Source organism: Neopsephotus bourkii, unplaced genomic scaffold (genome assembly GCF_033783945.1).
Source record: "Neopsephotus bourkii isolate Nb327-2 ecotype Australia unplaced genomic scaffold, CSIRO-AGI_Nbou_v1 NB_845, whole genome shotgun sequence".
NCBI lineage: Eukaryota > Metazoa > Chordata > Aves > Psittaciformes > Psittacidae > Neopsephotus > Neopsephotus bourkii.
Genome location: NW_026901341.1, coordinates 2,501,868 through 2,527,239, shown reverse-complemented (window position 1 = coordinate 2,527,239; position 25,372 = coordinate 2,501,868). Strand labels below are relative to the sequence as shown.

The window sequence follows — 25,372 nt, the reverse complement described above, 5'->3', positions numbered from 1 at the left end:
ACACATTTTGATTTGATCTTTTATTACCTAACCGCATACCGCTTTTACACTGCATCCCTGCCTAATTGAGAGCACCAGATGGATGATGTATATCCAAAAAAGCAGTTTGTTTTGCATGCTTGTCATTGAGTACAGCTTTAATTTATTACAAATCATTCTTCTCAGTGTAAAATAAGTTCTGGCTTTTTTCTTTATTTTTTAATAGACTTCCCCATGGTGCAAGGATCTGAGCGCATCAAAATCATTGAAGATTTTACCTTCAGAAGTAGCCCTGAGAGTATGTTTGTCCCAGGTTCACATGTATGGATTTAGGCACTTAATATTAAGCACAAAAATCTCCTCTGCTTTGCATATATTCCATACAGGAAAGTTGATGCCTCTGGAGAGCAAGTCAAAGTAGGCAGTAATTATGGGTGTAAGTGGAGTCCTTGGCATGTGCTGGTGGAGGCATCTGTCTCTCCCCTGTTATCCTAATGTTGTAAGGGACATTTGGGGATAAGAATACACCAGAGTCACAAAGAACCAAAATACCTAAAGACATTTTCTCAGGGAACTAGCTAAGCTAGTAGCAAATATTACTCTCTCAAGCTATCCTTCATCACTCATGTCCTGGTTGTTATTGTACTCAGGAGCTCCATCAGCAACAGAGAGGCAGTGTGTGCTCCCTGCTCTGTCTTGGTGCCATGCCAGCAGGTTAGCTCTAACTGCCTTTATTGTGCTCTGCCTCAAAGCTTCAAACCACCTCGAAGGCAACCCAGTGTCCTGTTGAATAGTAAAACTCTGGGACAGTACTTCACCCACAAGTTGAGCTTTGTCTTGCTGGACATACCTTTCTCTATGTTCAGAAACTATGCAGCATCCCCAGGCTGCCTATAGCAACAAGGCAGAAGCAGAGATCCTCCTGATACTATTTAATGTATTGACTCTCCCGTTTCATCTCTTTCCTTCCTGAAAACTGATGAAGCAGGATCATGCAGGCGTAAAGAGAAAAAAGGAAAGAACTGTAGACTTGTCAATTCTCCACCCTGGAAGCATGAGTAAGGTTTCTCTAAAGATTTTGTTTTATTATGAATGAGATGCGTCTTGTGTCATTTTAGAGGGCAGCAAACTAGATGCCTGTGTCTAAGCCAGTTGTTTGAATGTTTCATCTAGTCAGTGGTAGGAAACAGGCACTTTGAGGTCATGACTGATTGCACCTGGTTTAGATGCCTACCATAGCCAGAGAAGATTCACAGCCTGGGAGTATTTATTCCTGCCCACTTGCTATGGAGAGCCCTGATAAGTAGCTCAGAGCAGGAATCCTGCACTTAAACACCTAAAATTGCAGTGGACTTGTGTTCTTCCTGGCTTTCGGGTGTATCTGCTGTATTTTTGGGTCCCTGCTCAACAGAGCACCAGGGCACATGCTGCCTCCAGGCTTCGCTGCAGGGAGGGGGCATTGAGCACCCACCTGAGTGTCAGGCTGAAGCAGCTCCTCAGTGTGCTTTTTAAAAGATATTTACTAGGAATAGCAAATAATACTCCAGCACCTCCAGCTGTTTGCTACACAGCAAAAAAAAATAAATCAGTGCAGATCCATTCAGCTGAGCCAGGATAATAGAAGCAGGAATAAGAAAGGGGTGCTAAAGTTATCTATTTAAAGGCCTGTTTGAACACATGCGTATGGGTTGGTCCTCATTTCCAAAGGCAGGGGTAGCTGTAGCTGTTTCTGTTACAGTTGCTGCAATTTTAATGTATATTTGGTCTTTTTTGTTTTGTTAAATTTAACTGTATTATGGATGGAAAGGTTCTTACTATGATTTTAGGGGAATTTCTCAGAAAACCTCTTTACTGTCATCTGTTGCCACCAGTAACAGCATACATAAACAAAGGTACATGGGTAAGAAGGGTGTTTTCTTTACGAAGAGCATCAGAAGTTTTTTAAATGAGGTAGAAAGGAAGGCTTTTCCTGCTGCCTTTAGTTAAACTGGACAATGTATTTGTTTTTTCTGGAACAAATCTTCCACATGTTACCTAGAAAAAGGGGAAAAGTCTTAGCTTTAGCTCCTGCGTAAATATTTGCACAATGTTAATTCTCAAGTTTGTGTGTGATCATCTTTAATTTCTTTAAATGACCATAATAAAGAAAAGAACCACTGCATTTTGTACAAGAAGAACTGCATGCAATTACGTATGGAGACTGAAGTAGTGGCTTAAATGTGCAAAGTTGGTTGAAATACGGAAGGAATGGATTTGGCTCAGCAAGTTTGAGATGAAACAGAGCTGTTTCTGAGAAGCCATTGCAAGTCTCAGTCTGGAAACTGGTTATCTCTGCACCTGCTGAAGAACTGCATTAGTACCAGTTTCCATTGAGTGATCTTTTGGCTGTAAGAATAAGAACAGCGCAAATTTGGGTTTCAGAAGACTACTGATGGCAAAGTAGGACAGGGTGAAGCTATGTCGACTTCAAGAAGATAAAACAAGGTAAAGTGGCTGGCAGAGTGTCCACTCTGTGTTCACAGGGTTTGAAAGCTCGGCTTATGTAAAAATAAGGGTGATGGACTGATGTGAAAACTAAGACTGCCTGCTTGAAGCTTCTGGCAGCTGCCCCAAGAGCCTTCATTGTCTGCCTGCTTTCAGACTTCGCTGCCACACTTACCCAAGAGAGGTGCGTTCCTAGAGAGGGCTTGGTGAGGAGGCACCCAGAATTTCACAAACTGAGCTAGGAAAGCACAACTGATAATGGTAAAAAAGCTGTTGCACGTCATGCATTTCTTCAGCAGCTGAGCTGCACAAGAGCAGTTGCATCAACACATTAAGCGACACCCTTGCTTGCTTGGATGCGGTGTTATATGTGGTTTTTCCCCTGCTCGTTTCTTACTCTCCTTCCTTAAGGCTAGGTTTTAAGACTGTTTATTTGCATGGAGTAGGTGGTTATGAGTGTTTTCTAGACTGTGACTCTTTACTTTTACAGAGTATCATTCTAATTCAGCCCTTGATCTGAAGGGGACTCTGAATTTTAGAAGCGTCCCTCACCCTAACAGCAAGACAACTTGAAATCCTGTGTCTGAGCAGCTCCAGACTGGGGTTTGCAAGCTGGCTTAAGACCTGATATCTGGCCCAGCTTCTTCATGACAATGGAAAATTGCATTTTGAGCCTCAGCCTTCCTGAAGAACAGCCTGTGCCAAACCCGATGAGCTTGAGATGAAAACAAGGATTTGCAGGACACTGTGTCCCATCTCAGGCAAAGGTCAGCCGGAGTTTTGAGCAGAGTGGGACTGGCCCCCCTAGCTGGAAACTTCTTTATTTGCCTCTGAGCTCCATGGCCACTGGGGTTTGAGACCTACGCAGGTGTGCGGTGGGGAGCGAGCCATTTGTTTTGCTCAGAAGAGGATATTTGTGATGAGGGAAATTACAGATTTTATGTGCTTGTGTTTGGTTTTTTTTTTGTTTCCTCCTTAAGCGAAAAGGGAACCTTTAGAATGCCAAAATCTTGTCTTAATATTTCACGGAAGTAAGTATTTTATAAACGCGCGTCGCAAATGGCACTATAAATTCTCCACTATGGAAAATTGCTATCTGGTTTGAAACTAGGCAGGATAAATAGAACTATAAAAGGTTACCTGGAGTAAACAGATAGGGTTTCCAAAATGTACCACATGAGATAGATTGGAGCTCATAGTAATCTGTTTTCCATGCTTAACATACGCTCAGCATCAGCTGAACTCTGTAACTGAGCTGCCATCTGTATCAATCCCGTTCCTAGATGTCACGGCCCTGTTAATGAAATCTGGAAGTGAAATTGTAAATGGATTCAGGGAATGGTAGATGTCAGCTATTGCGTGATGGGCAATCATCAATCATCCACTGTCAGTTATTTCTGTCTCAGTGAGTAAGCCTTTATTTAAAGCATAAAGTAAGAATGTTGCCAGACCACAGGAACAAGCCCTGAGCTGTTTGCAGGTGCTGCTATTCACAGCTGCCAATTAAACCCCTGACATTTCCATAATGGCCAAGAGGCAAAGCATATGCACTTGATATAAACATTTTTGTAAAAATTAATCTCAGTTTATCAATACTTCACTTTATATTTTTTTTTCCAGGGCGATGTACAACATCCTACTTGGCCTATTGTTTGTTTGCTGTAGAAAGGGAGAAATACGAGTTGGAGAGCAGCCAGGGCGTTTATTTCCCCAGGACATACAGTAGATTCCAGTGGCTTGTTTCAACCCTTAATTGGGGAGGGAAAGCACAGTAGTGAGGAATCCCACCTTTGGAAAATGGTGTGTTTGTGCCCCTTGCCCCCAGCCATGTGCACGTGCTCAGCTCCAAATCTTCACATCCCATGTTGGCCCTTAGCTCAGTAAAAATGTGATGCTTGTTCTGGCAAATGCTGTTCCTGAAGGTCCCCAGCCCGCTGTGGTTCTTTGCTGCTGTACCAACATTTTGCCCTATCTGGATTTTTACACAGCTTGCTGGGTGTGTTGCTTCTTGCTGGTCCTTTTTATTACACCTCCATTCTCTGAAAGAAGAATAATCCAAACAACCAAAACCTAAAAAAGCGAGCACTTTTTAATATACATATTATTTTCTTTTGGACAGGAGACAAAAAATAATTGTCAACTCAACTTATTAAAGGCATTCATCAGTACCACAAAAGTTATATCCGTATTTCATAAAGCTGCCAGTGATGGGCTCACTTTTATTTTATTATTTTCTGTCAGAGAAAATATTTTCATGGAACAAATAAATAAATATATATATCTACAGAAAAAATAAACTGCCCGCTATTGCCACCTGACATTTATAGTTCGGAGGACATAAAACTTTTCAGAGGTCCCTTTATTTTTTGCTCTCAGCTGTTTATAGTTCTTCAGGGGTACACTCATCTGTAAGTAAATACTGAAAAAGAAAGGACTGCATTCATGTTTCCAAGGAGGTTTCATCACAGGCTGATCGCTCTCCCCCACTTTGCTGCAGAGTCTACACAAGGCACAATACTGAGTGGGGAACTGGATATAGGACTGGGGCATTTAAAAGTTGGTTTCTTCACTCTTCGTGGTACCAAGAAGGAGCACATAAATCAGGCAGCGATTTGAAGTGGTTTTCATATGTTGCATTATCTGGTTGTAAAATTATGTAGTATTGTATGAAATTGATTTCTGAAACCTATAGAATTCTGTTAACATGATATATCTGCAGTTGGTGTTAGAGGTCATGCCGGCATCTGTGCATTAAATTGAATGTGATTTTTTGCCAGGTAGCAGTGCTGGTCTAAGTGCTAATTGTCAGATACAGATAAACTGGTGCAGCTTTTATTGGCATAGCTAATTTGACTTCACCTACCTGAAATAAGCCATCCTGCCTTAAGCACTTCCCTGGCAGTGGAAGTGTAGCTACACTGGGCAGTTTCCTACCTATCAATGCACCTAAAATTTTTAAGGATAGATTGATCTTTGCTCAATTTTCTGTTTCTTTTGTCCATGTAGGTGCCTTGTGAAGTTCCATGTCTCTTCAGATTTCAGGGGTAGATGTTGCTTCAGATACCCAGGACCTGTTTTGAATTAAGGTAATTTTTTAACATGTTTCTCAAGTCTTTTAATGTGTTTATTTTTTTCATTCAAAACCATTCAAAGTGTTTGAGATCCACAAAGATGTAGTTTTTAGATATTAAAAAAGAATGTTAAAATCTAAATAATGCTGGTGATTCGGTCTCTTTAGAACTTGAAGGACCAAACTGGCTGAGTTACCTAGGGTATATCAACTAATCCCACATATATCACCTGTTTATTTTGAACAGAAAGTGTTACAAAAGGCTGGCTTAAAAAATGTTAAAAAGCAAAAAGGCTCAGCATCAAATGATGATAGTAGCCTATCTTTGTGTCTATAAAGTGATGACCATCTAAGTTGTGTACATTCCTGTAAGCAGAAATAACTGATGAATTCACTGAGGTCTTTCTGCATTGCTGTCACCTCTGACTTGGCCCCTCTGCACCGAGCAAAGGTAAAAGGTAACTAACCCCCATTATCAGTTCCTGTGCTCTTGTAGATATTATAGCAATACTAACAACATTGCTCTGAGTATGTCCACATGACAATGCAGAAATGCCCAAGCTAGCTGTAAATGAACCATTGTGGATACTGGATGCAGTCAAGATGAGACAGCAGAGAACACCAAGAGGACTAATTTACCCTGCTTTTTGGCGGTGTTAGCTCCATATGGGCTAATTTATCCTGCCAGGAAGCAGGCTCATTTATGGCTAGCTCATTTATAGCTAGTCTGAGTACCTCTTATACTTTGCAGCGTAGACGTACTTTCTGTTAAGGTGACAAATGTGTGATTGTATTATGTAAAAATATGGAGGTTGGGATTTTGAAGGCACCTAAGGGCTTCTTTTGAAGGTGGTTTAAGAGGCTACCACCTCCAGCAATCTGCTTTGCAGCTTCTGTTGAAGATGACTTTCCCCATGAATCGGCACGTGGCATCACCTGCCCACCAAACAGCCTCTTGAGTTTATGGCACAATATTTTAGTTTAACTCACCAAAGAGGATGTGCTTGCAGTAAGACAGTAAATGATGAACTGAATCACAGCAGATGTATCTGTTGATATGGCAGAAGCAGGCAGACAGCTTGGGTGATAATGTTCCATATTGCTCATTTTACAGAGCCTAAGGAGAACTGGGTGCCAGGTCTTATGGAAATGTGTTTCTGCTTTAGAATGCAGTAGGGGTTGGGTACCTCATTCTCCTCAAATCCTTTCAAAAGAAGTCATCAGCATTATTTGTCTTTTTAGGGTTGTGCAGATCCAAATGCCACTATCTGCTCACCTACTCTGAAGTCTGATCCAGCTAAAGAAACTAAAACAAACCAGCATGACACTAGGGAGATTTCTCAGGTGCTTAAAGCTAAACACATTTTAAAATTAAGATTTATTTGTTCAAGCTTTACCTGCATTTACTTCAGGGTAGTTAATACACGTTAACACTTCTGGTGCAAAGGGAGACAAGAATGAGAGAACGGTTTGACACTCAAGAAAGCAAACGAGTACCAGCAGCCATTCTTGTACCACTGCAGTCACGTACGATGAGCTCCAGGCTTGTCTCTTGCTTCCTTGCTTCTGGGGCTGCCCAGCTATGATCTAGTGTGCTGACCTTACTAGCCAAGTAATGACTTTCATGCTGCTGAATCCCATCAGGAACTTCATGTCTCTTGTGGTTGTCTTCATCCATGGCTAACTTGTATTATCATTGGCACGCTTAAAATTGTGATGTTATGTTTCAGATGTTTTCAAAGCTGAAACACACAAGCTCTTTTATTTCTTTTCTGCCTAGTAGGATTATTTCAGCTCCACACATGCAAAACCTCATATTATGTAAGAAATTAATCATATCAGAGTAAAGTAGCTACTGAAAAATTGCCAAGCACCATAAACATTGGTCAAAATGCAGGCCAGCCATTTGCACAGCAAGTAATTGAAGCTAGAGGTTCATTGGAGCGACACGTAACTTTTCATTATGAATTAGAAAGCTTTTCAAATATAAAATGGTATCTGAGAAGACTGCACTACCTAAAAGGTTTCAGTAAACACTCAAAAAAAAAAAGTGTTAAAATATGCTGGAGAGATCAATCATGCTTTATGGTTACTTGCTCCATGTAGTTTCACACACATTCTCTGATAAACAATGTCCCACACTCTCTGCCCAGACCCATTATTTTCTTCAGCACCAAAGCGTCAAGGGCCAGATCCTCATTTGGGTTAAGTCAGCAGAGCTCTGCTGAGGTTGACTGCTTGCCATTGATTTATGCCAGCTGAAGATCTGGCCTGAAGAGTGACAAAAATATAATTTTATGTTTTATTTATGGGTGTAAAACAATAGTCCTAAAGGGAGCAGATGTTCTGTGTCGAGGGAGGAGGTTTATGAAATGCAGTTCCAGACACAAAAGCTAATCTCTGTGGTCAGGGAAGGCATGAGGCCTGTTTTACATGATGAACTTTAATTGAAATCTTGCACTTTTGTGTTCATTTATTTCTTCTGTTTGGGAGCCAACAAGCATCGTTTAAATGACTTCCTATCTGCCAGACACCTTAAAAAAGCAATAGGTAGTTGTCTGAGACACCTAGAGAAGGATGGACAATCTTCATTTGTTTTCCCAGTACCTGCTGAAATGGTATTAATTTGGTATCACATATTTTCAATTAAGTGGTCACTTCACTGAAGAAATTTCCATCTGTTTCAGATGGAGCTGTGGGGAGAAAGATCATTCAGTTTTATGGAGGGTTTTGCAATTGTAAAATGGTTGAGTTTTTCCAATTTGAATGAAAACCAAAGCGTTTTGAAATTCTCTCAAAAAGAGAAGGGAGTGTCTGTCTCTAAGTCTCAGGCCCCAGACCACTTATTGTCCCCAGTGCCGAAGCTATTCCCTTTGTGGACCATCTTCCTTCTGGAGATCCTAGAGTGGGACGCCCTTGGCTTCTCTAAAGCAGCTGCCAAAAATTGAAGCTAGGGAGCTGAAAGAAAATCAGTTGTAACAGCCTGCTTGCAGGAATGTCATGGGTTTGAAGCACTCTTCATCATGTTTTCTTTCAACAAGCTGATATTTTTGACTCCTGTGCCACTGCATCCACCCTAAAAAGGAGAGAACATTCAGTGATATGCCTTCTCCTTGGCTTTATATGGCACAGAAACGTACCATAGTGAGTTCTGAGTTCTTCAGAGGAACAAAGCAATAGTCAGCTGAGCTGTGCTGATTCATATCAGATGAATTTTGGACCAAAAAGTGTAAGGATGAGATTTTCTCCTTAACCTTCTGTGTCACTCTCCACACCCTCATGGTCAAACACGGTACATGGAGAAATGGAGAACAAGCTGTGCTTATCAGAGGCCAACAGCGACATCTAAATTGCAGCTTTGGAAAAATAGGGCAAGCGGAGCATAATTGGAAGTGAGTATTCCCGTATTCTATTCCCGTATCTGTTCTGTAAAAGAGAGAAACAGAAACACAGCTTGAGGAAAGCTGTTTATAAAGAACAGAAGGGAGCAGGAGCTAACTCTCCTATCTCAATTTAGCTGGAAACCTCCCATTTAAAGTGTGATTTTGTCCTGAAGCAGGCTGAACATAAGAAGTTTGAAATTCTCTGTGAAAACCCAAATTAGAAAAAGAAACCTAAGGCTAAACTGAAGATGGAATGCAGGGACCACTGAGACACTTCATTCATGTTTCAGCATAATTTTTTGTTAATCCACTTTAGAAATCTGGTGCATCTTCATTGTAACACTTTTCAACACAGACAGCAGCAGCAGCCACAACTTTCCATTCTAAAAACATCAAAGCAGGAACTTCCAAGGTTATAAAAATGCTTCATTTTTGTTAGCCTCCATGGGTAAGAAGTTAGTGGAAGAATTTGCAGAACAGCTTTATTCTGTTAGACATGGCATTTGTTCCCTTTCAAAGCCACTCTGCACAACATTTCCAGCTGCACATTTCCAAGGGTGACTCACATCATATAATGGGAGATGTCCCTGGGAGATGCTTTCACAGCCTTTCTAGACCCTTGCAGGGGTCTCCCAGTAGAGAAACACACACTTTAGGACACAGTCAGAGCTGTTTTAAACCTCTGCTTTAGGATGACATAATTAGGCCTTGCAGTTGTCTTCCCTCCCCACTCCTCCATCAGCTGAAAGGTAGTCCAGGGTGACTAACACCAAGGAACAAATGAATCCCACCCAAATATTCTCATCCATGGAGATAGCTGCTGTAGCATACTATGGTAAGGTAGTTCATATCTCTAGGCATCATATGAAGGTGAGTGAAAGAAAGGTTTATATATTGAAGTCACAGAAGAATAATAAAATACTCAAAGAATTGGAAGGGCTTAGTTAGAAGGAAGTATGAAAGCACCTCAATAAGAACAAATGCAAAGTGCAGGAGAAATATGTTACATGCTTAATTATCACTTGAAATGGGGAGACACAATGGAAGGAGAATCAAAATTAAGGCTTTACAGAGGAACAAAGTAAAGAGGGTGGGTTCTGATAAAGGGGAGAGGGAGGAAAAATTTCTTGTCAGATGATGTGTTTAGTCTGGGGAGTAGTTTTCAAGAGAAGCAGTAGCCTCAGAGTTTGAGTCATTTCTTACCAGATCTTGGAAATGGACAATAGAGATCGCTCCTGTCTAGGCAGGGAATGAAAAAATAGGGTCTACTGATCTCATCCAGCCCTCACTTCATTCAGCAGGAATCTTTTCCACTGACTCAAGCGGGATTTGGATCAGACCCTTTTTTACCTCCTAGGTTGATGGCTATTTGAAAAGACTTTAGGAAAAGACACAAACTAGAGCCCAAGTATGACACCAAGAATGGCTTTTTTGGGCTGCTATAAGGAAAAATGCAAGTCTCAGACAATTATGAAGCAGGCAGCTGGCAAACTGGAGGGGCAGTTTTACAGCTGGGAGCTGAGTCAAACTCTAAAGCATCTTTACGGACTTAAATGACATTGAGCTTGGGTGTCACTAATTCCCTTAAAGCCATAAGGAAACACTTCTCCAACAGCAGCTATAAGGGCAGCGTCATCACTTGGCAAGTTTTGCTTTTGCCACAGCAGGGGGGTAGCTCTGCATATACAGCTCCATTTTATTTATATGCCCAGTATTTGAGAGAGGTTTTGTTGTGGATAACAAAACATAGCTACATTTTATATCTGATTCAAAAGAAAACAATAATAATAGTAGTGGGGTAACATTTTTGTATATGCCCGAGTGATTCCCTTTGCCTGTTTTCAACCTACCTAACGGCAAAGCTCACTTCATTCTACGCTGCTCTAATTAATTTGACAGGACTGGAAACTTGCTCTTCCTGTTCACACTTATTATTCATCTCTTCAGAATGCCCTGTAGGGAGTACGAGCACAATAAAGCAGTATTTACCAAATCCCTCAATGCTAAATACACCTTTTAAGCTGACTCTGCACAATGCCAGCAGTGAGAAGATCTGACTAAAGGGCAGCCAAAGAAAAACAACATTTTCCAGAGCATCGTCTCTTTACACATGACTAGAAAGTCTTAGGCAAGGAAACTATGTCTTTTTGCCCCCCTTCAAATTCTACAGTAGGCTCTGGGGATCCCAGCTTATTCCTACTGTATCTGAAAGCTTTACTGTAGCCAAAGCAAATGACAGAGTGATCATACTCAATAAGATATGATGTTAGTTCACAAGAGTCACTGGGTAATTTCATACAGGCGTATCTTTTAACCTTTCATCACCCAAATTAGAAACATCATAACACAACATAAAACACATCTGAAAAATCCATCGGAGACAGGAACTCAGAAACGTGCAAGTAGAAATAAGCGTTTTGAGAATTAGAAACTGTTTTGAGAAAACACTGAAATTGAATGTTAGGTTTCCTTTTTTAAAATTCTCATTGCAGAAAGGGACCTTTTACAAACACACGAGGTTGATTAAGGAATTTAAAAAGTGAAGCACGCTGATTTGCACACACTGGGGAAGTAACTCAGACATTTCATATTTTAAAAGTGAAAGATTAGTGAAAGAGATTTTCAGCAGCAAGTTACCAGTTGGGTACTCGGCTCTAATCACCAGCTCCCTTTGCACCTTTTGTGACTCCCTAAATCTCACCTTACATGAAGCTAACAGTTAAGTTTTCAAAGTACGGCATGTGCAAATACACCCCCATCAGCCCTAAATGAACTAACTCAAATACCGAAACGGGATAGAATCACAGTAGTAGGGCAGTTTTTCCCAGCTTTTTGCTCTTAACTCCCAAAAGTTGCTTTGTGTGGCTTTCAGCCAGAGTTAGATGCCACAATATGCAAGTCACTCTTGAAAATGGGGACTTACAGCCAATTTTCAAAGGTGTGTAAAGAAACAGACAGGCCTTCAGTGGGGTTTTAAAGGCACCTGTGAAAATGGAAACTAAGGAACGGTATATAGGTGTTTTGGGAAATGAAATACCTGAAACTTGAGAAAAATCTGAGAATTAGATTCCTGACCTGCTTCTGAAAACTTTATGTTGAGTCATTTTTCTTAGATCCCAAACCTCCTTATTCATGTTGGAAAGTAGCAAATCTCAATGTTTTATGGGCCAGCATGAGCACATATACACACAGGCTTTCTTATTCCCTTTAGTCTTAGCTTTTCTCCATTTATCCACTTGTTGCCCTATGGAAAATGGAATCCTGATTCCTTCTGCAGTCACAGGGATCTTACACTGATGCTACATTGTTCACCTCTGTAAAGGTATTTGGGGCTTACAATAATGTGCTTTTCTGGCCTTGATACAAAGCCTAATGAAGATGAACAGGAGACTCCCACCGGTTCAGTGTGGTTTTGGATCAGACCCTAATAAAGAGAGGAATTGGGCTCATTGACTTGTAGATAAAATAACAGCTCAACTCTTTCAGGCGTAGCTCGTCTCTGAATTACAGTAAAGGAAAACCCACTCTAAACAGATTGAATCTGGAATAAAACCTTGAATAATTGGGAACAGAATGGGTCCATTGACTTCAAGGGGAATACTGCATGAAAAAAAGGTGTGCTGGCATTGGCCTTTGCTGTGTTACATAAGAAAGATGGTTCTTGAAACTAATTAATCCTTGAAAAGATCAGCTGACCCATCTCATTGTTAGCAATACATTTTTAATTATTCATTTTAGTCAAGCATCATTTGAACACAAGTCAATTTGCAATTTCATTAGAGTACAGAAAAGGCCTGGGGTCTATTCCTGGTAAAAAGGAAAAAATCTCTGGCAAAATTTCATAAAGGATGTTAATCCTCTAATTAATTTTATGTATCAAGCAAGAATTAATGTGTCCTGCTATTTAAGCAGAAGTCATCTTGCCAAGAAGTGCATTTTGTCATACCTTCCCCTCCAGGAAAACCTCTTTACAAGCTTTGTGGCAAAACACCCTGGCAACTAATGACTAGCTTTGAAGCAACATTCACAGACCATTTGCTTTGATGACATTTGGAGCTTTTTTTCTCCCCCCTTCTCCTCATTCCGAAGTCTATTGTAAGTGTAGTGCTCTCACTGCACTGCCTTTGAAAACTAATCAATAAAGCAAGATTTGTCAGGTTGCATCTGAGGAGTATCACATCTTTTAACTCCTTTCTTGGTTGAGCTGCTGTACACATTTTTAAACTAAACCTCATGAACAGATTTGAGTACATTATACTTACCATATTCACAGACACACAAGTGTGACGCCTTCCTTGTTCTCCCTTACATTAACTTCAAAAGCTCAAAACCTGTGCCAGTTAACCTTCCATAAAACTGACATTATATGGCCATCAGACATAATCGAATGATGGATTGCATGTCAAAAAGTCACAAATAGCAAATGTTTACCCTTGTTACAAGTATAAGAACTACGGTATTGCAAAACCAGAAAATAGCAACTTCACCCCATGCCAAAGAACTCCAAAGAAAACACATCCATGTTGGTAAATAGTGAAACAAATTTTGAATAGCTCCCTAGCATCAGTAGGAGCATTAGAGTGAGGTGATCTGTACTCACAGCAAAGGATGGGGGTCGGAATACAGGCCACAGAGTTTCATCTTTATTGTAACTTTTGACTTTCCTTAATCAATGCTAAAATCTTTAGGTCTGATTTCTCATTTCAATGTCTTTGTGTAATGTGTCTCAACCGTACCTCATCTAATTTAATAAGATGCAAGCTAAGGAAGTACTTAAGTTACTTATCAAGGGTTTCAGATGACACATTATTATTGTACTCAAAAGTCAATATTTGCTAATCATGTTAGTACAGGAACTGATCCAGGGTTACAATTCTTGAATTGCAAAGGCATTTAAGATTAATTAAACCTATCTCCTCCTTACTCAACACATACACACATAGCACCCCTCTCCACCCCTCTTCTGGAATGGATGAGTTGATGTCTCCATAATAAAAACCTGTCTAGTCTGCAGCTTTAGGATGAAAAACTATTGTTTCTCAGCTTTCTTTCTCCAACACTGGTGCAGTCACTCAGAGCCTGACTTCAGGCAGTTGGGTAGCTCATGTTCAGCATGTTGGGATTGTGCCCTTTGTCTTTGACACAGCTATGATATCAAACCAATCAAGTGTATTCTACCTGTGATGTGTGCACAAGACTGCAGTTGAAATCAGGGGAGAGCTACATGCTGAGCAAAAGCAGAGCCAATCTGGGCAGTGCGATGCAGGTTGAGAAAGCCTGATTGCTCATTTCATTTCAGCTGGGATTGCTCATCTAATAGGCTCACATTTAAAGGTACTGAGGTGTTGAGCAATCCTTATTCCACACAGTGGCAGAAGAGCAGTGAGTTTACACTGTGCTACTCATTCTGATTTTTCTTTTATCATACGTAATGGGAACAGTTAAAAAATGATCTATGTCTTTCTTTCTCTCTTAAAGCTGTTGATGAATTTGGCATGTATAACGTGAAAAGATTTAGTGCATTTCCTAGGGCTAAGTACAGTGGGAGCAGGTGATGTGCAAGCTTCCACATGCAGAGCTGCCAGTGCTCTTTCAGGATGGATTTGCAATCCTCCTGCTATATACCAGCCTTGGTCTCCTCTGAGCACACCATCAGCTGCTCAGAGATGATGGCTGCATCTGTACATGCGCATTTCATAAGCAATGTGGTGACTTCCTGATATGATCATATATTTATTCAGAACCTGGCTTAGAATGAGATACAGATTTGCCTTGAAGCGGCAATCTCTTAGGGGTTGAAACGTGGCTTACCTGCTACCCAGCATTTATTATTGTAGTCTATATGTGATTGTGGTTTTCCCTTACTCCTTTAAGCCATTATTATATTGGTCTAAACAGTGTAGATTAAATGTTTGTATGAAAATAATAGAACAGAGTGGAGAATTGGAAACGGTCACATTAGGATTCTGATCTACATAAAACTCGGGCAGAACACAACAGTGAGGCAATCTGCACTGGATTAGCCCAGATTTACACTCATTAATGGGATCATAGTATTGGAAACCACAGATGTGATTCACCATAGAGACACTTGTAAAACTGGTGTATTGCAAGGGCTTATAAAGTGGGAGGTGTTCACTGTTATCTGGAGATTGAATTGATATCGTGTATTAAATCATACAGTGACTGCATGGGTTTTGATCTAGGCATGTAGATCATCAACATGCAAATTAAGAAAAAAAGGTAACTGTTTTGGGTACTGTGGTACCCAGTCTGCTTACATCCTAGATCAACCCAGTGTTAGGTAAAATACTCAAAATTAAACATTCTGTTTAATATTCCAGTGACTGTTGAACTATTAATCTAAATGTGCTAACAGTGGCAGTCGCATAAGTTTGCCGCCTGAAAGCCTCCAAACAGTAATCTGCTATCCTCAGGTAGTATATTTTGTACTCATTCAATTTAAAATATGAGACAATTTACCCTTTAAAGTTCCTTCCCCCCTTCCCCCCCCCCCCTTTTTATTTTGTTTTTAATTAAGCATTATTTTATGCATGTCTTAACATGCTAATTGATTCATTTAGACCTGCCACACACCGGCTGAATTACTAATCCCATTTATTTATTTATTTTTCTTTAAATCAATAATGATGCCATGTTTAGCATGCTATGGAAGTATTCAAATTCCCAGCTATTTCTCTCTGTGTGTATCTATTTGCCTCAGTTGATTGTTAGGACAAGGAATGTCACACTTACCTTTACTGGTCTATGCAAACTCAATTTGATAATCTTAGATCATCTCCCAGTGGAGCATGTATCCGTGTCACAAATGTCACCTTTGAAACTGGCACTAATTGGCATTCATGTTGGAAGTCTCAGTGGAATGGCCATAGACACAAGGTGAAATTTTGGCTCTGTTGAAGGCAACAGGAGTTTTGTCATTGACTTTAATAGGGTCAGGACTTCTTCCAGAGACTGAACTGCCTCTCATACAGATGTTCATACTGGACTGGGAGCTTCAAACCCTCTGTGTTTGCTCATGACTAATAAAATGGTGTTTTTCTGCTAACCTTCGTCCTTCTCCTGCCAGGATCTAGTTTTCTTTGTAAAGGACAGAGTGAATGAGCCCAGATAAGATCCCAGCTTCCTCTTGTATTGTCCTCCCCAAATCTTAGCTCCCTTCTTTTTATACTCGATCATGTCTTTCAAGTGCAAGTTCTCTGTCTTCTGTTATCTCTCCATTCTTCTGTGCTTATGTATTTTCAGCCACTCTGTTTTCTAGACCCTCTGCCTTCAAGCATGCTCTTGCTCTTGAAAGAATGAAATTCCTTTAATTCAGTCTCCCTTTGAAAAAAACCCACTGGTTTCTTCATGTCTCTTGTCTCCACATTCTCAGAAGCTGCTGTTCATCCCCAGTTCTAAGTAGCTTCTGTAGCTGTAGCTTCTCTGACTTCTAATAGGCTTCTCCAGTTCCTGTACATGGCTTGATCTGAGGACAATCTTTGTCATTCTCTTCCCTGACCAAGATCCCTCTCAAGACTTTGGTTCTGTAATTCTCTCTTTTTCTCAATCCCAATTTGCTTGGAGGTGCACCCTCCCTGACATTGCCTGTATTTTTTGTGCCTTCCTTTGCTACTTGGTCTCCCCATTGCCTCACAGAGGTAGCCGTGAGAGAATGCACTTGCCCTTCTCTGCCAGTCACTCGCCTTCTCTGCCAGTGATGCTTTTGCCTGGAGTTTCATAACCATCTGCTTCTGCACATCCAGCTGTCACTTCAGTATGGCTTGACTTCTTAAGGTTAGGTATTTACCACTTCTTACTGGTTTTCTGATCCTATTTTCCTCCGTGAGTTCTGTTACAGTTGCTGTCTCCTGGGCCATCTTTTCTCCCATTTTGCTGCCCCTTTCTCCTGCTTGTCTTCCTAACATGGTGGCTATCATGATTTCTTTTATCAACGCAAAATGTTATGGTCATCTCTGTTCTTGAAGGATGATGTCTGCAAGAGCTCCTCACTTCCTCCCTTCCATCTAAAACGCTGTTTGCCAGTGCCACCTTGTCTCCACCAGTCAGCAGCTTCCTAGATTTTTGACTGCCTGCTGTAAGAAATTCAAGCTATTAAAAACCCTGTGAAATCTATTACTTGAAGTTCTGCTGCCATTTATCTTCACTCAATTTAGCCAGCTGCTTTTCCCATTCTTCTTTCTTATAGGTTTCTTCTGTCTCTTTTTCCTCTCTTTGCACTTTTTGCTGTGCTGCTTCATAGACAAGGAAGCATTTTTTGTCACCCATGAGCAATATTTTCTTTTGCTTCCTGAAGTCTTCCATTAAAACTCATCTCTGAACTGTCCCTTTCTTTCTCTCAGTCACACAGGGGTTTTAATGCACTAGGCAACAAAAACTGTGATGTTGGCCAGAGGCCCATTAATGTAATCTTTTCTCTCATGCCCAGTCACAGCCCTGGTGAAGTCAGTTAAGGTCCATCATGTTACCTGGAGCCTGTGGCAACAGTAGAGTGGTGATAGGTACTTGTGTTTGTAGTGCATGGATGGTGCTCATCCTGCCACAATACATTGTCCTTACGAATAATCGCTATACTGAGCAATGGAACGATTGCACTTGGGGGGGAAACTTAAGAAAACAATGAATACCTTGAAGCCTGGAGCAAAGCTGAAAGCAGGAGTTGCAAGTTCTGCTGGCTGCTGTTTTGAAAGATTCGCATTAAAAGTCAGGTGGGGAGTTCTTGGTACACACAACTGCAAGTTTTACTGGTTGAGTTGTTACGGCTGAGGCTGTGTAGGAGTTAGAACAAGGTTATCTCAGTGAGTTTAATAGAGCAGGGTGAATTTTTTGCATAGGTTTGTATTTTACCCTGCAGAGTTCCCTCAGCCAACCTAAAAGGAGTGCTGGAGGAGTGTGGTGACTAAACTCCCTGGACAGAAATAACAAAATACTTCTGTGTGTGGACCATTAAGCAAGACTATTAGAAATATTCCCTCTGATACTGGGAGAGTATATAATGCTACACAGTGCTACAAAAATGTTTCATTCTTTGGTATCATGATATGGGGGCTGTGCAAGCCTTGACTCGAGTTAAAGCCTTGACTCATCCTGGAGAGGAGGGAGTCGTTTTCCAGCTCATACAGGGCTTCCCTTCGACTTCAGGTCAGACCAGATATATCCTGTGTTCTGTGACTGACTCTCTTTTTGTGTCAGGACAAAGTCTAGAGCTGAAGGTTTTAAGTGGTGAGAGCTACAGAGAAACGAATGAAAAGCTCCAGATTTAGATCTTCAGCCTCCTTTCATGTATCCACTACCACAAACTTCACGGTGTCCAAAACACTCCCACTACAGGAAACCACATCATGTTAAATGGTTGCGGTCACTGCATATCCCCCTGTTGCACCTTTCTTGTCCTGTAACCCATTCACTGTGCAGATTCATTTTAGTTGATGTAGGAAGGGCTTTCCTCTGGAAAACTTGCAGTTCTGATTTCTTCGACCTTTGACTCTGTTCAAGGCTTCTCTGCAGTCCAGGAAATCTGAAGGTGACCACTGTCGCTCCACTGTGGCTCTGTGGCACAAAGTCTTTTGTCTTCTCCTTTCTCACAGCTGTCTGTGTGCTGACAACTGGCCCAGCTAGAGGTCACTTGATAGCCAGGCCCTAGTCCTGCCCCTCTCCATCACAACATTGGTTTGGGTACATCTGCATGATTATGTTTGGGTGCAAGTTAATTACTGAAAATTCCTGGCCTCTGAGGCGATTGGGACTAATTAAGCCTCATGCTCCCTTCAGCATAGCAGTGGATGCCATATAGTACTGCATTCATCTAAGAGCAATGAAAACCTGTGTGGATTGCCCAGTGCAATTTCAGCTGCAGGTAAATTTTTCCAGACACATTTAGAATATACCTTAGAAAGGAACTTTAAAAGGCATCTCTGTTACCCAGTGGACCATTGCAAATACCGACCTTGACCAATAAAAGGCAAAGCACACCTGTGGGGCTGGAGTGAGAAATCACAAGTTTCCCATGGAGCTCAAAATAAAGTCTGGGTGTTCCTGTGTGCAAGGACATTTTATGTATTGGAGGTCGACTTTCTGCACATTCAGAGGAACAAATCCTCCAGTTGTGTAAAGTGTCCCCAGCTCCACAGAGGAACTATGACAATTTACACCAGCTGAGGTGCTGCTCAGCATTTTTGGTTATGGGCCTTACTTACTTATGGCTAGTTAGAGTTCCTGTGGAGCTGTTAGGGCACGGTGTGGATGTAAATCTTACTTTAGATGCCTTTGGAGCAGTTAGAAGATAGCATGACGGTCTATAAAGTAGAAACATCCTTGACCCTGTGCCTGGCATAACCTTATAAAAGAATGCTGCCATAGCAATCTGCCATATAGCTATTTTTACCTAAATGAAGATCTACAAATAACATCCACTACAATGTCACTACACCAGATAATTAAGTAGTGAAGAAGATCCCTTTGTGTTTCGATGTAGCCCATTTCATTTGTGTCTGCATCTTTAAGCAGTTATGTCCCAGAATAAACCTCATCTACCCAAAAGCATTCTGCTAACTTATATATTTCTTCTAGAAATTGTTTAGTCGGGGATTGATGTTAGCCACTCTTTTATTGAAATAGGTTTGTTAAGCAGCAAACAGCAGCCTTACGTAAGCAAGGACTAAGGTACTGTCACAGAGCAACAGTTCTTAACTCACTGCAGTAAAGTAAGGTCAGTGTAAATAAGAATTCAGTTGTATGGCTAGACTGTTGAACACGGATTGTTTCTGTGTATTCAGTGCGGTAACTCACATCTCCCTGTGGTGGGATGCAGCTGCAAAGGTGGTGTGTCATTTTCATGGCAAGGCCCTAAAATACAGACATTTGAGAACACCTCCCGCTCTCCACAACACCATGAGTGATGCCAGGCAAAAGGCACAGTAAGGGTGAACAAGGAAACCATTACTGGCCTTTGTGTAAACCTCCTAGAGATCAGCATGTGCAAAGCCAGCAGGAAGCAGTAGGAAGGAGCAGCTTGGTCTCCGGAGTCCTTGTCTGTGTTCCACTCCTTAGGGAGGCTGTTTCTGTGAAGCACAGTACAACATTTCAGTATATTTTCAAGGTGTGATATGTGAATTGCAAGGGATACAAAACTGTCCTACAAAAAAGACGCATTTCTTGGTAGCACTAAGGGGAAAATGTAGGCCCCCATGAAAAAATATTTCCTTAGCACTTTTTAGGTTTAAAGACATTAAATTACAGTACAACTTCCCAAGAGTGTTCTTGCAAGTCATTTATACCATAACACATAAAATTATAGTAAGCCTCCATTAGTCCTGTGGCTACTTTTGTAATCAGTTTTGAAGAATGTGCTCCATCAGTGGAAATATTTTGATTTAAGTTCATAGTGAGGAGCAGTCTAAAAGTTACTCTAAATTACACTTTAGAATAAGTCCCATGGTACATCCTTAAAATATATATGGTATGCTGACTCCATGTAATTAAATTCTTGTCTCAAGTTGTCATTAAGTTGCAGTAAATATTGGAGCTAGCTTCATTTAAAAATAGATTTACTTCTTGATTTTAGCTGATGAATGTTCTTGTATAGAAAATTAATTAAAATATTCATACACATATATAACAGGGCAGGTCCAATGGTTTCAGCAGTTACAAGCAAGCAGACCGGCAGTGGCTTCTATCAGCATTAAGGTAGCTGACCGACCATGACATGAAGAAAAGCACACGGTTCCACACAAGACTCAGCAAGGAATAAAAGTCGTAGGCCCTCTCCCATCTTCTCATTCCTAGGTCAGAAATAACATCAAATTACTTATTAGTTAATCAACCGACTGACTTCCTGTGAATAACAAAAATCAGGCAGGTTTGGAGGGTAGAACTAATCTTTTCTTGTACATGCTCAAGCCATTATGGGAACAACACCACCAATAAAGGGAAAGGATGGGCAAATTTCACTGTGTATACGGGGGGAGAGAAAGGTCAGTTCTTCGGAGAGTCTAAAAAGAATGGCATTTTTCAGGAGCTTGATGAAACTGGGTGAGATAATGGAAGAGAAAGTCCCCAGAAAATCCCTGTATCTGCAGAAAAGCTCAGGTGTTCATTTGTTCTTATTAGTCCCTAGAGAATCCACATTGGGTTCTCATTCTATGGGACTCAACCTCAAACGCTTCAGTTGGAGCTTGCATCTTTCAGAAAGTCCATTAGTTAATCTGTAGGAAATCAGGCTTGATGACTTTCAGTGCTCACAAGAACACTTGTGTTCTTTCTGGAACACAGGCAGGCAAATTGCTGAGATGACAAAGACATCCGATATGTCTTCCAAGAATGTCTCTCACCCTTTCACGAATGTTTAAATCTCTCCATTTCCCCAATGCATGCTTATTTGACATTTTTATAACTAGCAGGTGTTTTATGTAATTTTGTTGGTACCTCAGACTTACTCAAGAAGATGAAAAAGGGTCTCTCTTTATCTGGTCTACACCAATTGACATTATCTCAAACCATCTTCAAATTTCTTTCCATTCACCTCCATAACTCTTCCTACAGGCTGTCCTCCAACTTGTCTTCATATCTCTATAGTTATCTATTAGAAAGCTGTCACTTGGCCAGACTCTTTTTAATGTGTTCTGTTGTCAAGATTTGACACTTCAGTGAAGTGTATTCAGACTCTTTTGATCTCTAGAAATTTTTTATCGGTGATGTGGAGCCTTTCAGAAATTTCACATGCACAGATTGCTGTACAGCATATATGAACTTGCTGTTCTCACTTGCCCTGCACATATCTGTTAGTAGCAGTCCAAGTATCCCCCCCCATACCGTCCAGAGATTATAGATTGCACAGCTTTAACACATCAAACTTGGGATCCTGAAATGTCAGTAGTGGATGACTTACACTGTAGAAGATATCAGAGTAAAAGATCTAACTAAAAGTAAATGTAAATTTGAAACTTAGCAGATAGCTTGAGTCTCCCATCAAAGAGTAGGAGTCTGGTTGTTGTGGAAGCCTTAACAGGACATGATTCCTAGTTAGGTCTACAGAGAACACTTAACGACCACATCAGACATTGAGGGATTGCAGTTACCAAGAGATGGAGAGAAAAAAAGCACCAAGGAGTTTCCAAAAAGCCCATATGAGATTTGGATGGCTGTATTGTGTGAAGGGCCTAGGTCAGCCTTTGTGACCTGGGAGAAAATTGTAGAGAAATTGAGTCTGTGATACCTTGCCCCCAGCCCATAAACAAGCATAGCTTTCTTTTCCTTTCTTAGTATTGGTTGGAAACCTGGCATTAAAAACAAATGGAAAAGCTTCTGGGTTCCTCTGATGTTGTATGTTGGAAATTGAGGGCTTTGTTGGCTTGACTGCCACTTCTGATGAGTGGCTTACATTGAAATCACACAAGTCAGTATGGTGAAAATTGAGCAAGTGATACAGAAAACATAGTCCTTCTGTAAAATTTGGTTTCATTTATTCATCACTAGCACCTATTTAAGTTCAATAACAAAATAGTTATTTGGATTAATGTCATCTTCATTTACAGCATTAGAGTTTACAGAAACATCTGGCCTTACCCATGTACAATGCATCCTATAAGAAGTAACAAGGAATACAGGAATTCAGATTTGTTGTATTTCCAAGCATATATGTTGGTTGGTTGTTTTCTGTAGAATATGAAAGGTAATTAAAGAAAGAAACAAACAACCCCAAACCCCCCCAACCAACCAACCTCCTTTCCAAGTCATTATTGCTGAAGGCAGTATTATCACTTCACCTACTCGAATGTTTCCAAACTGCTACAGAAGCCTCAGAGAACACATTTTTCTTCCTTTCTTTATGTCAGGTGTTTTTGTTTGTCATTTAGGTTGAGCTTTCTGCAGATCTCTTAAAAGCCGTAGGTTCAGCTAAGTATCCAATGGGATATTTAAAAACAACTATTCATCACTGTGAATCACCAGTGTGATTCCCCAATGGTAACTTCCCCAGGAGCTTAAATAGCCTCCTTAGACACTTGGCCCTACAGCCATGATTCTGCAAAACATGCCCAACATATGCTCAGCTTTAGGCATGTAAGAAATCCCACCCTGCTCAGCTCCCTCGAAAAAATCATACCCAAGACCCAAACTGCTGTGCTCAGAATATAGTATTTTATTTGGACATCTGTTCACGGAGAGCATGGCAGCGAGTGCAAAGCTTCACTCCAATGTCTACATGGGTCCTCATTTTCCAGGGTTAAAACCTGAATCAAGTTTTTCCTTTAGCAAGGACAAGCTGCAAAGAGCAGACAGCCTCATTAAAAAGGAAATCTATAAATCCTGTAGTCCTCTCCTCGCCTCTGTTAACTACAGTGTTCGAGGTGAAAGCTGTTAACTGCAGCTTTTAAAAGGTATGCATAAATGCAACCTTTTCCTCAAAAACTTTGAAAATGTGCATAAACAATAACAATTTATGATAAATGCAGTGCTGTTTTACTAGATTTATGTGCTAAAAACAACAACTACTTACAATAATGAAATGCATGGGCTTGATTTTTCTTTTGCCTGAGTCACCCCATTACCTCCAGTGCTTTAAGGGAATTGCTGCAAAGTAGAATCGGGCCCTTAATGGTTTGCCAGCTACCACACTGACATTACACTCAGACAATAGTCAGAAATTTATATTTAGGTCCACAAGAACAGTACATTCGATATCCTTAAGTGTTTTATGAGGCAGGACTTTTCTGACTGCTCTGGCAAAACCACCAGTACGCATAGTAACTGGAGCTTTGAACAAATATTGCAGTTATGATTTACAGCACAATTGCCAGAGTCTCCCTGGCTTCATCTCTGATGGCTACTTACTCAGGCTGTCATTTTTAGCTCCACAGATTCTATCTGCCTTGGCCTCTTCCACAAACACTGGATTCACTGGAGTGTGTTGCAGACAATACAGCTCTCAAACAATGAAGCATTTGTGTTCATTTTCTTCTATTTTATCTTTGGAATTCTACTATTTAGGTCACTATCTGTTGCTTCCAGCTATTCTTTCCTGACAAATTGTAGCTCTTTTTAGGCTTAAAAAGATATAATCAATGAATTCATCTATGTTATTCCTCTGGGTATAAAGGTCTAGATGTAATAAGTGGTACACATAGTATAAGAAAGATTACATTGCTATTCCTGAATTGCAGCCCAAAGATTAATTGTGCCTTTATAAGCCAAAATTTGAAAAGCTGCTGGATGCTGGCCTCTGAAAATCTGGTACAACACAATAAAACCCCAATATTACTAGATTTCTCAAATGCTTTATATGGGATCTCTCACCAGCATGACCTGGAAGGTTGTGAATGTATGTATGTATATTCCACAGCACATAATTTTAGATGCAGATAAGGAAAATAATGATGAACAATCCTTTATCTGATCATATCTTAGTATCTGGTTTTCCTAAAAGAAAGAAAATAATTCACCACATTTTTTACTAGAAAAAGATAATCCTTGGATTTTAGCAAGTAACATCACTCATCATGAAATGCATCAATATCCATGGGATAAAAATTATACTTCGGTAGGGGGACATACTGGAATTCCATTCATATTTAAGCTCACTGCTCTGCTCATGTAAAAAATTACTATGCTCTGAATGAAAATGAGTGCTTAAGCAAACAGTCATAAATTAAGTTATAATGAAACATGACAGTCATAATTTAATTTAGAATGTGTTTAAGATTGTTGTTACTATTCGTATAGGTCTGTTCTGCCTGGAGGAAGATGTGGCTTCATAGTGAAATGTCAGCTATCGAAATACCAAACTTCTTATGCATACATGTGTTTTAATTAATTGAAATAATGTAGCTACTTTCCTAATGGAGATCTGTTGTCTGTGGCAAGCAGTCAGACAAAAGGCTGCATGACTGAGGAACATGCAGTATCAGTGGGGCACCAAGGACTTACCAGGAACCATGAGGGACACATCTGTGGGGTCATGAGGCTGCCGCTCAGCTTCCTTCCACAGTGGTGAGCACAGGGGACGTAATGAGAGCAAGGAGCAGGTGCTTTTGTACTTCTCATCTGTTCTCAAAAGCTGTTGGCTGCCCAGGTACAGCAGAGTGGCTGTCTAGGCCCAGTACCAAGTCCTTGAAATACCTGTTAGGCAGATGGCTGCCTTTGCTGATGTAAAGCTGAGCACATCTGAAATGTAGCTGAGGCACCTATCATCTGAATTGTCCTCTCCCCATCACCGACGGCCATAAGAGCACCTGAAATCGCTCTATGTCTAACCTGTGCCTCTCAGGTTAGCAGGCACCAAGCTATTTCTACCTACACCACTGCTGCATTGCTGGCTTTAATATCCAGATGTTCAAGAATTAGGCAGAGGTTAAACTCCTCATGTTTGCAACCCTGTCAACAGCAGTATGCTGCCCTGTCTGCTGGGCTGGGTCCATGTCCAGCACCCTGCCGATGCCAG

General features: G+C 40.7%; 1 protein-coding gene and 2 long non-coding RNA genes across 4 annotated transcripts in view; 2 read left to right on the top strand and 1 right to left on the bottom strand.

Moving 5' to 3' along the window:
* C1D (C1D nuclear receptor corepressor) overlaps window positions 1-25,372 on the top strand; it is a 457,287-nt gene that overhangs the window by 276,743 nt on the left and 155,172 nt on the right. The gene's annotated exons all lie outside the window — the stretch shown is intronic.
* LOC133213761 (uncharacterized) lies at window positions 17,663-22,601 on the top strand. Its single transcript, XR_009725878.1, has 2 exons — window positions 17,663-18,793; window positions 20,558-22,601. It is a non-coding gene; the product is annotated as an uncharacterized LOC133213761 (long non-coding RNA).
* LOC133213760 (uncharacterized) lies at window positions 18,805-24,868 on the bottom strand. Of its 2 annotated transcripts, XR_009725877.1 has the most exons (4): window positions 23,428-24,868; window positions 22,501-22,590; window positions 20,545-21,796; window positions 18,805-19,997 (listed from the first exon to the last, which is right to left on the bottom strand). It is a non-coding gene; the product is annotated as an uncharacterized LOC133213760 (long non-coding RNA). The 2 variants fall into 2 exon arrangements; XR_009725876.1 differs by having other exon boundaries at window positions 20,545-22,590.